We start from the raw sequence: 11,656 nt of genomic DNA, 5'->3' as shown, positions 1-11,656 counted from the left end.
GGCTGTCCTCTGTCCCCGGTCTTGTTTGTTTGCTGTATTGAACCCTTTGCTGAGTCTATTAGGAAGGATGCGAGCATAAGAGGGGTGACAATCCCAGGCAGCGGAGGCACTCAGGTCAAAACCTCCCTGTACATGGATGACGTCGCCGTTTTCTGCTCGGATCCGCTGTGCGTGCGCAGACTGATGAGCATCTGCGACCAGTTCGAACTGGCCTCGGGAGCCAAAGTTAACCATGGCAAGAGCGAGGCCATGTTCTTTGGGAACTGGGCTGACCGATGCTTTGTCCCCTTCACCGTCAGGTCAGATTATCTGAAGGTGCTGGGGATATGGTTCGGAAGGGCCGGGGCGTGCACCAAAACATGGGAGGAGCGAGTAGCCAAGATACGACAAAAGTTGGGCATGTGGGGGCAGCGATCTCTCTCCATTGTGGGTAAGAACCTGGTCATCGGGTGCGAGGCGCTCTCGTTGTTGCCCTACGTGGCGCAGGTCTGGCCCATACCCCACTCCTGCGCCGTGGCAGTCACCCGAGCCATTTTCCGCTTCGTCTGGGGATCTAAAATGGACCGGGTCCGGAGGGACACGATGTTGAAATCTCTGGACAAGGGCGGGAAAAATGTACCCAACGTGGCCCTCATCCTGATGACCACCTTCGTGTGCGGCTGCATCAAGCTGTGTGTAGATCCCCAGTACGCAAACTCCAAGTGTCACTGCGTGCTGAGGTTCTATCTGTCCCCGGTGTTGCGAAGGATGGACCTGGTCACATTGCCGCGGAACGCTCCGTGCAGTTGGGACATGCCGTACCATCTATCCTTCGTGGAGCAGTTTCTGCGGGAAAACACCTTTGACCACCGGTCCATCAGGCAGTGGTCTGCACGAAATGTCCTCAAGGCCCTACGGGAAAATGAAACGGTGGATCCTGTCGGATGGTTCCCCGAGCAGACCGTCAAAGTCATTTGGCGGAATGCCTCATCACCAGAACTTTCAAACAAGCACCAAGACGTAGCTTGGCTGGTGGTGAGAAGGGCCCTCCCCGTCAGATCCTTCATGCACACCCGAAGTCTCGCCCCCTCTGCACAGTGCCCCCGTGTTGGCTGTGGTGGGGAAGAGACGGCCGCCCACCTCCTCCTGGAATGTGCCTTTGCAAAGCAGGTGTGGAAAGAGATGCAGTGGTTTTTGTCAAGGTTCATCCCAAGCAGCACTGCAACACAGGAGTCTGTGCTCTACGGGCTGTTCCCAGGGACGCACACCGAGACAAACATCAACTGCTGCTGGAGGACTATCAATTCGGTGAAAGACGCTCTTTGGTCTGCCCGAAACTTGCTGGTCTTCCAGCGCAAAGAGTTGTCCACCACCGAATGTTGCAGACTGGCACATTCCAAGGTCCAGGACTACGTGCTGAGGGACGCACTAAAGCTTGGGGCAGCCGCAGCAAAGGCTCAATGGGGAAAGACCACAGTGTAAGGTTCCCCCACCAAGCTGGAGTGATGGGCTGGATCCATGGGAAACCCCTCGAACTGTATCGTTAATATTCTCAATTGCTGTAAATGTAAAAGTGTAATTGACATGACAATTGTGAAACGGAAGGGTTGTGAAGAAACTCATGACAGTATTGAAGGAAACTGATCTCCCTTGCATTGTTTGTATTTTTTGGTGCTGTTTGGAAACTGTTTGGCAATGTAATTTTTACAGATTTTTATGAATAAAGTATATTTTGGAAATTAAAAAAAAAAGTAAGGTCCCCCCATCAAGCTGAACTGAGGGGCTGGATCCATGGGAAACCCCTCGAACTGTTTTGTTGATATTTACTTTTGCTGTAAATGTGAAACTATAATTGGCATGACAATCGTGAAATGGAAGAGTTGTGAGGCAACTCATGATTGTGTAGAAGGAAACTGATCACCTTTGCACTGTTTGTATTTTTTGACTTGATGCTGTTTTAAACTGTTTGGGAATGTAATTTTTGCAGATTTTTATGAATAAAGTATATTTTGGAAATAAAGAAAAAAGTTCTCCCAGGATGAGGCTAACCTATTGTACTGTGGATTTGCTGATGCCTGCGATGTCTTCAAATGTGGGATACTCAACAGCAGAATTTGTAATAGTTGGGGGTCTGCTTTTGTGCTCACACCTGATTATAGGAATCAAAAATAGAATTTACTAGCTGTTGCTGGACAGTGTTTCTGCTCCCAAATATTTTTTGCTATAAACACTCGTGCTCGTTTCTTCGCAGCTCCAAGTACGCACTTCTCCACCTCAATGCTTGGACTTAGCTGGCAGGGGAGAGACCGTGATCAGTGGCATTTGATAATGCAGGTGCTGTTTTTGTGCTTTTTTGGGGGTGGGAGGTGGTTTCAGCACCGTATTTAGGGCCTTCCGCCCTTTGGGATTGGAGATCTACCGTGGTGGTGGTTTCCCTGTCAGTTGAGGATTTAGTACTTGTCCCAGGAAAGCGTCAAGTAAAAATGGCTGCAACCAACACCAGAGCTCCAGTCCAGGGGGTGTGTAACACCGTTAGGGTGGCGGTGAAAGATAGTGAAGGAGGTGCACCCATCGACTGCGCCTACTTCATTAGAATTTTGTTTTTCCAAAATATACTTTATTCATAAAAATCTGGAAAAAAACACTGCAGCCTCACAGCTCCAGCGACCCGGGTTCGGTTCTGGGTACTGCCTGTGTGGAGTTTGCAAGTTCTCCCTGTGACCGTGTGGGTTTCCGACAGGTGCTCTGGTTTCCTGCCACAACCAAAGACTTGCAGGTTGATAGGTAAATTGGCCATTGTACATTGCCCGAGTGTAGGTAGGTGGTAGGAGAATTGAGGGAAGGTGGGGATGTGGGAGGGAATATGGGATTAATGTAGGATTACTGTAAATGGGTGGTTGGTGTTCAGCACAGACTCGGTGGACTGAAGGGCCTGTTTTAGTGCTGTATCTCACCATGACTCTATGACATTCCAAAAAGTGTGAATGAAATCAGTTTTCTTCAATACAGGAGTGAGTTGCCTCACAACCCTTCCATTCCACTTTACCTGCCATGTACATTTTACAGCAAAACCATATTTGGTGTATACAGCCCGATGGGTTTCCCATGGGTCCAGTTCCTTAGTTCACTATGGCAGGAGGACCTTACACAATGGTCTTTCCACATTGAGCCTTTGCAGTGGCTACCCCAAGCTTTAGCGTGTCCCTCAGCACGTAGTCCTGGACCTTGGAATGTGCCAGTCTGCAACACTCGGTCGTGGACAACGTTTTGCGCTGGAAGACCAGCAAGTTTCGGGCAGACCAAAAAGTGTCTATCACCAAATTGATGGTCCTCCAGCAGCATTTGATGTTTATCTCGGTGTGCGTCCCTGGGAACAGCCAGGAGAGCACAGACTCCTGTGATGCAGAGCTGCTTGGGATGAACCTCGACAAAAACCACTGCATCTCTTTCCACACCTGCTTTGCAAAGACACATTCCAGAAGGAGGTGGGCAACTGTCTCTTCCCCACCTACTCAGCAGAGATGACATCTGTTATTGAAGCAAAAAGCAGAACCGACCTGACGCACAACATGAAACCAGCAGCCAGAACATTATATGACTTGAAATTAGCCAAGGCAGTTGTGCAAGAGACAGTGAGACACTGCGCAAATAATCACTGGACAAAATCACAAATGTAACAATGCTTTCAAAAGCAAATCTCCCGAGTATGCTCACACTCGTCAAGCAGAGGTGACTTTGCTGGCTCAGGCACGTTTGCAGGATGGAAGATGACACATTCCCAAGGGTATTCAGTACGGGGAGGTAGCCGGAGACAGAAGACCAGTTGGATGCCCAAAGCCCCACTTCAAGGATGCCTGCAAGCAGGACATGAAGGCCCGAAACATCGATATTCACACATGGGAGACACTGGCCAACAACAGAGGGAAATGGTGATATTACCCCTGGACTGGTGTGTGCATCACCATGACAATCAGGGACTACAGCAGTTCGACAGCAGGTGCCGACATGGAAAACAGCGACACCTGATAATCCCACCTCATATGTGTCACTTGTGGAAGAACCTGCCTCTCACAGATTGACCTCTTCATCTATCGGACAAAGTGCACCATGGGAAACTATCCCATCACCAATGGATTTGCTGCAAGTCCATCATCTCACGTAGAAGGAAGGATGACGACGACGACATCTACAACCAGGGCGGCCCATCGTGCCTGTGGCAGCTCTTTCATTTCCTTTCAACTATTTATCAAAATTCCCTTTACAACCTTACGATTGAGTCTCCTTCCACCATTCTCTCAGGCAATACATTCCAGACCAAAAACAACAACAACTTGTGTGTAAATTTATCGAGCACCTTTAACGTAATACAGCGTCCCATGGCACTTCACAGGAGTGTCGGAAAGCAAATTTGGACCCCAAGCCACACAAGACCGTATTAGAGCAGATGGCCAAAAGCTTGGTCACAGAAGTAGCTTCCATGAGTGTTTTAAAGGAGGGAAGAGAGGTCGAGAGGCAGAGAGTTCAGGGAGGGAAATCTCAGGCTTCGGGCCTGGACAGCTGATGTCACAGCTGCCAGCGGTGGAGCGATAAAAATCAGCGATGCTCAAAAGACCAGAATTGGAGCAGGGCCGGAATCTCGGGGGGAGTGAACCAAATAAAATCCGGTCCTTTGTATCCCCCTCACAGCTTACACTCCCACCTTGCTTTTTATTATCAATCAATTTCCCTCTTGCAGTTCTATTTCACACCAAGAGATGTCAGTCTCATGCCATTTCACAGCAAGCTGCATCCAAGCTTACTTTCCTGCCAGTCTAATACTGTGTTGAGTGGACAAGGATGTGTGTGGTGTGCAGTGTGTGGTATGCAGCAAGGTTAGACTCAAACCAAAGAAGCTGCATCACTCCAAGCGGAAGGGCCGCCTGCGCATCAACGCTAGCAGAATTTCTTATCCACAGCTGTTACGCAAGTTTCTAAATTCACTTGATAAAGTCCTTCAAAACACTCCGACAGGGGATGCAGAGACCAAGTGGGCCCACATCAGAGTTGCCATCTATGACTCAGCTATGATCATCTATGGCAAACGTGTGAAGCAGAATGCAGACTGGTTTCAATCACACTTTGAAGAGCTGGAACCTCTCATAGCCGCTAAGCGCATTGCACTGTTGAACTACAAGAAAGCCCCCAGCGAGTTAACATCCGTAGCTCTTAAAGCAGCCAGAAGCGCTGCACAAAGAACAGACAGGCACTGTGCAAATGACTACTGGCAACACCTATGCAGTCATATTCAGCTGGCCTCTGACACTGGAAACATCAGAGGAATGTATGATGGCATTAAGAGAGCTTTTGGGCCAAACATCAAGAAGATCGCCCCCCTCAAATCTAAATCAGGGGACATAATCACTGACCAACGGAAGTAAATGGACTGCTGGGTGGAGCACTACCTCGAACTGTACTCCAGGGACAATGTTGTCACTGAGACCGCCCTCAATGCAGCCCAGTCTCTGCCAGTCATGGATGAGCTGGACGTACAGCCAACAAAATCGGAACTCAGTGATGCCATTCATTCTCTAGCCAGCAGAAAAGCACCTGGGAAGCACAGCATTACCCTGAAATAATCAAGAGCACCAAGCCTGCTATACTTCAGCACTCTACGGACTGTTTTGCCTGTGCTGGGACGAGGGAGCAGTACCACAGGACATGCGCGATGGCAATATCATCACCCTCTATAAGAACAAGGGTGACCGTGGTGACTGCAACAATTACCGTGGAATCTCCCTGTCCAGGATAGTGGGGAAAGTCTTCACTCGAGTCGCTTTAAACAGGCTCCAGAAGCTGGCTGAGCGTGTCTACCCTGAGGCACAGTGTAGCTTTCGAGCAGAGAGATCCAACATTGACATGCTGTTCTCCCTTTACCAGCTACAGGAGAAATGCCGTGAACAACAGATGCCCCTCTACGTTGCTTTCATAGATCTCACCAAAGCCTTTGACCTCGTCAGCAGACATGGTCTCTTCAGACTACTAGAAATGATTGGATGTCCACCAAAGCTACTAAGTATCATCACCTCATTCCATGACAATATGAAAGGCACAATTTAGCATAACGGCACCTCATCAGACCCCTTTCCTATCCTGAGTGGCATGAAACAGGGCTGTGTTCTCGCACCTACATTGTTTGGGATCTTCTTCTCCCTGCTGCTCTCACATGCGTTCAACCCTTCAGAAGAAGGAATTTTCCTCCACACAAGATCAGGTGGCAGGTTGCCCGTCTAAGAGCGAAGACCAAAGTACGGAAAGTCCTCATCAGGGAACTCCTCTTTGCTGACGATGCTGCATTAATATCTCACACTGAAGAGTGGCTGCAGAGTCTCATCGACAGGTTTGCGGCTGCCTGCAACGAATATCGCCTAACCATCAGCCTCAAGAAAAAGAACATCATGGGACAGGATGTCAGAAATGCTCCATCCATTAATATCGGTGACCACGCTCTGGAAGTGGTTCAAGAGTTCACCTACCTAGGCTCAACTATCACCAGTAACCTGTCTCTCGATGCAGAAATGAACAAGTGCATGGGAAAGGCTTCCATTGCTATGTGCAGACTGGCCAAGAGAGTGTGGAAAAATGGCACACTGACACAGAACACAAAAGTCCAAGTGTATCAAGCCTGTGTGCTCAGTACCTTGCTCTACGGCAGCGAGGCCTGGACAACGTATGTCAGCCAAGAGCGACGTCTCAATTCGTTCCATCTTCGCAGCCTCCGGAGAATCCTTGGCATCAGGTGGCAGAACCATATCTCCAACACAACCCCAGCATATACACCCTACTGAGCCAGTGGCACTTTAGATGGCTTGGCCATGTGAGCCGCATGGAAGAAGGCAGGATCCCCAAGGGACACATTGCACAGCGAGCTCATCACTGGTATCAGACCCACCGGCCGTCCATGTCTCCGCTTAAAAGACGTCTGCAAACGCAATATGAAGTCCTGTGACATTGATCACAAGTCGTGGGAGTCAGTTGCCAGTGATCGCCAGAGCTGGCGGGCAGCCATAAAGTATGGCGAGTCGAAGAGACTTCGCAGTTGGCAGGAAAAAAGACAGAAGCGCAAGGGTAGAGCCAACTGTGTAACAGCCCTGACAACCAATTTTATCTGCAGCACTTGTGGAAGAGTCTATCACTCTAGAATTGGCCTTTATAGCCACTCCAGGCGCTGCTTCACAAACCACTGACCACCTCCAGGTGCTTACCCATTGTTTCTCGAGACAAGGAGGCCAAAGAAGAAGAAGACTCTTACACCTCTCTGAGATTTGCCGACATATTTTCTCCTCTATCTCTTCCTGTCTGTTTAGAGGCCTGTAGTACACTCCCAGCCAAGTGATTGTCCCCTTTTTGTTTTTAAGTTCTACCCATATGGCCTCATTTGAGGAATTTCTAAGATATCATCCTTCCTTACTGCAGTAATTGACTCCTTGATCAACAGTGCAATGCCACCTCCTCTTTTACCCCTTCACCTGTCTTGCCTGTAGATTCTGTACCCTGGAATACTGAGCTGCCAGTCCAGCCCCTCCCTCAACCATGTCTCTGTGATAGGAATAAGAAACAGACCCAGTGGTCGAGGAAATTAAGGCCCTCCCTCCTGCACCATATCCTCAACCAAGCATTCATCTGCTCTACCCTCTTACTCCTATACTCATTAGCATGTGGCATTGGGAGTAATCCAGAGATTACAACCTTTGAGGTCCTGCTTTTTAATCTGCTATCTAGCTCCCTAAATTCTGGTTGCAGGACCTCATCCCTCTTTCTACCTATGTCATTGGTGCCAATGTGTACCATGACCTCTGACTGTTCACGCTCCCCCTTGTCCTGCAGCCACTCTTTGTGACATCCTTGACCCTAGCACCAGGGAGGCAACATATCATCCTGGAGTCACGTTTGCAGCCACAGAAATGCCTATCTGTCCCTCTTACGATAGAATCCCCTATCACTATAGCTCTTCTACTCATTTTCCGCCCCTCCTGTGCAGCTGATCCACCTGTGGTGCCACAGACTTGGTGCTTGCTGCATTCCCCTGAGAAGCTATCACCCCCAACAGTATTCAAAGTGGAAAATCTGTTAGAAAGGGAGATGGATCCAGGGGACTCCTTCACTACCTGCCTAGTTCTTCTACTCTGCCTGGTGGTGACCCATTCCCTTTCTACCTGAGCAGTCTTTACCTGCGGTGTGACCACCTCCCTATACGTGCTATCCATGATGATCTCAGCCTCGCAGATGCTCCACAGTATCTCCAGCCGCCGCTCCAGATCCGAAACGTGGATTTCGAGTAGCTGCAGCTGGAGACACATCCTGCACACGTGTTCGCCCTGGATACTTGAAGTCTCCCTGACTTCCCACATTGCACAGGAGGATCACTCCACATTGCCGAACTGCCCTGCCATGACTTACCCTTAATTTATCCCCTTAAATTACCCAAAAATTAAATTATTTACACTAGGGACCTTGATTCTCCCCCCAAAAAACACGACCTCCTTTATTGAAAAAACTGTAGACCTTTCCCTTTACTTTTAGTTACTTACCCAGCTATTTAGAGTAACTCCCTAACAGCAGACACTCACCAACCAATCACCTTGCAGCCTTCCTGTGACATCACTGCTCACTTTCTTTTCAAACTCCGGCGTGCCTGGACTGCTCTCCGCTCCTCTCCCGGAAGGTGAGTGACTGGGCCGCGATCCTCAGGCTCAATTTATCGGCTCCACTCTCGGTGTTCTCCCCACAGGTCCGCTCCTCTCCCGGAAGGTGAGTGACTGGGCCGCAATCCTTGGGCTCAATTTATTGGCTCCACTCTCGGTGTTCTCCCCACAGGTCCGCTCCTCTCCTGGAAGGTGAGTGACTGGGCCGCGATCCTCAGGCTCAATGTATTGGCTCCACTGTCGGTGTTCTCCCCACAGGTCTGCTCCTCTCCCGGAGGGTGAGTGACTGGGCCACGATCCTCGGGCTCAATTTATCGGCTCCACTCTCGATGTTTTCCCCACAGATCCAATCCTCTCCCGGAAGGTGAGTGACTGGTCCGCGATCCTTGGGCTCAATTTATTGGTTCTGCTATCGGCGCTCTCCCCACAGGTCCACTCCTCTCCGCTCCACTCCTGGAAGGAAAGTAAGTCTGGTATCTGTGACGGACAATGAGGAGAAACACAATATCAGGAGAGAGTGAAATACATTTTACTCTTCAGACGATATTATTTATTATATTTCTGCTGTTCCTTGTTTCACAAATATTTTGGCGGGCTTTTCAAATTTGTGAATGGGTTTCAGCTCTGACAATTTGCCACTGTCAATCTCCACCCCATTTTCTCATTGCCCTTTGATGATCGGCGAAATAGCAGCTACCTGATTGGTGACATGAACCAGCCAATGAGATTCACCAGACAGTAACCAATCAGAAGTAGCCGGACTGCATTCCTCCAGAAGGTAAAGCAGGGAAGTGCGGGAGGAATTCCTCACTCTTTGTGAAAGAATTTCTGAGATTGTGGAAATGTCTGGAAGAGGAGCAGGGGAGAGACCATGATCATGTCTCAGGTAAGTTTTTGAGTAAAATGGCTGCAATCAATTCTGTAACTTCAGGCCAGGGAGTGTGTAACACCGTTCGGGTGGTAGTGAAGGATAATGATGGAGATGCACCGGTTGATCGTACCTTCTTCATTAAGAAAATCCTTATTAATTTCTGTGGATTCCAAGCTGCGAACATCTTCTGCCTGCAGGACTTCCCCAGCAGTGGATATTTTGACGTGACGTCCAAGTACGTGGCGGATGCATCAAGTTCCTGAAGGTATTCAAGGAGAAGGGAAACCAGGCGCCGCTGTCGATCCTCACAGTGGAGCCGCTCTTCACACTGCCATCGCAACGTGACCGGGTGGTGAGAAGCCACCTCGACAACCCTCATGTTCCTGTCGTGGATGTACTCACCTTCCTCACCAGGTATGTCGAGGTGGCCGGCAGCAGCACTCATGTCAAGGACCCATTTGGGAATTGGACCAGTTAGCGTCAGGTTAAGGTGACCTTGAAGGTCGATGCCAACGGAGCCATCATCCATCCTCCCTCCAGCTTCGCTTTCGGGGGAAGTCGAGGCTTCATGGTCTATGCGGAGCAGCCCAGAGTTTGTCGTACCTGCGGCAAATCTGGTCATGTGGCAGCTAACTGCAGCACGGTTGTCTGCAAGAACTGCAAGAAGGAAGGCCATCAGACCAAGGACTGTAAACAGAGGAAGTGCTGCAACCTGTGAGGTGGGGCAGGCCACCTCTACAAAACCTGCCCAAACGCTGCCTCAGTTATGCTCAGGCAGCAAGGACCAAGGAAAGAACGGGTTAAGGAACGGTGAACACGTCTGGTGCTGGGAGGGAAACAAGCAATCCTCCCCATAGCGATGAAAGTCTATCTGAGAAAGAGAAGAAAGGGGAGGCAGCTGCAACCAGCGACCCAACACCTACTCCGTGCCTGGAAACTCCTCCTCTGCAGACAGAATTAATGGAGGAGGAGGCAGCAGATGGACAAACAGGTCAGTGGCAGGTGGTACAAAGGAAGACCACAAAGAAAAAAGCTCCAGAAAAAGAACAGGTCACCACCCAAACCAATGGCAAGAGGAGGCTACCGTCTGAGACAGACTACAGCAGCTCCTCCTCACTGCACGAGGAAGGGCCGGAACGATGGCACCTCCAAAAGAAGCAGCAGAACTCAAAGGAGCTGGAAGATAAAGCCCCCCAGCTCCGGGGCACTGGAAGCTGTGACACACCCAGCGCACCCCAAACCAAAAGCATGGAACCCAGTGAGATGCTCAGTGCACCCCAGCTCCGGGAGACCGAGAGCAGCGAAGTGTCCTGCGCACTCCAGCTCCAGCTCCGGGAAGTCAGGAACAGTGATGTCTTTGAGGAGGGACCGAGGGGAAAGACACCAACAGCAGAGGACAACCCAAGCCTTGCTGCCGACAAGACCCGTCCCCCACCTGCCGATGTCACCCCAGTGGAACAAAACCCTCATGAATAACCATGAGGGGTTTCTGGGCTCAACGAATGTGAAACAGCTTGCGGACACGATGGGTATGCAGGAACATACTCAAGGACTGGGACTAGCAAGGACACCTGGTGTGGTAAGCAACACCCAACTTTATAGTGGATATAAAGATTGCTTCGATTAACATGCATTGTGTTAAATCCACCACGTGATGTGTTTCAACCTTGGATGACTTCGCAAAGGTCAAAGCCGGCGTACTGTTTTGTCAGGAGTGTGGAATCCTGCACCGCAGCACTTACAGGCAATGGTCACGATGGTGATCCCATGGGTCATCGATCTGGTCCGGGTAAATGATTCCTGTTCCTCCGGCCTGGGGATTCTGCTGTGGGGAGGCAATTTAACCATCTCTGAAGTTAAGATGCTGGTGGGCGGTCGCCTTCTCGTAGCAGATGTAATGCACAACAATGCTCCGCTCCAGTTAAGCAACGTATTTGCCCCGGTCCAATACCGGGGGCATACCATCCTCCAGCAACTCACACTGCTGCTGGCGACATCCAGGCCGGTCATTCTTGGAGGTGACTTCAACTGCATCATTGATGCAGCTGGACGATCTGGCAAAGACGACAGAAAACTGGACGCTACGCCCAAATTCTTAAATGAAACAGTAAAAAATGCCAAACTG

The sequence above is a fragment of the Heterodontus francisci genome, unplaced genomic scaffold (genome assembly GCF_036365525.1).
Source record: "Heterodontus francisci isolate sHetFra1 unplaced genomic scaffold, sHetFra1.hap1 HAP1_SCAFFOLD_51_2, whole genome shotgun sequence".
Classification (NCBI taxonomy): Eukaryota; Metazoa; Chordata; class Chondrichthyes; order Heterodontiformes; family Heterodontidae; genus Heterodontus; species Heterodontus francisci.
Note: the sequence above shows the minus strand (reverse complement) of the source record.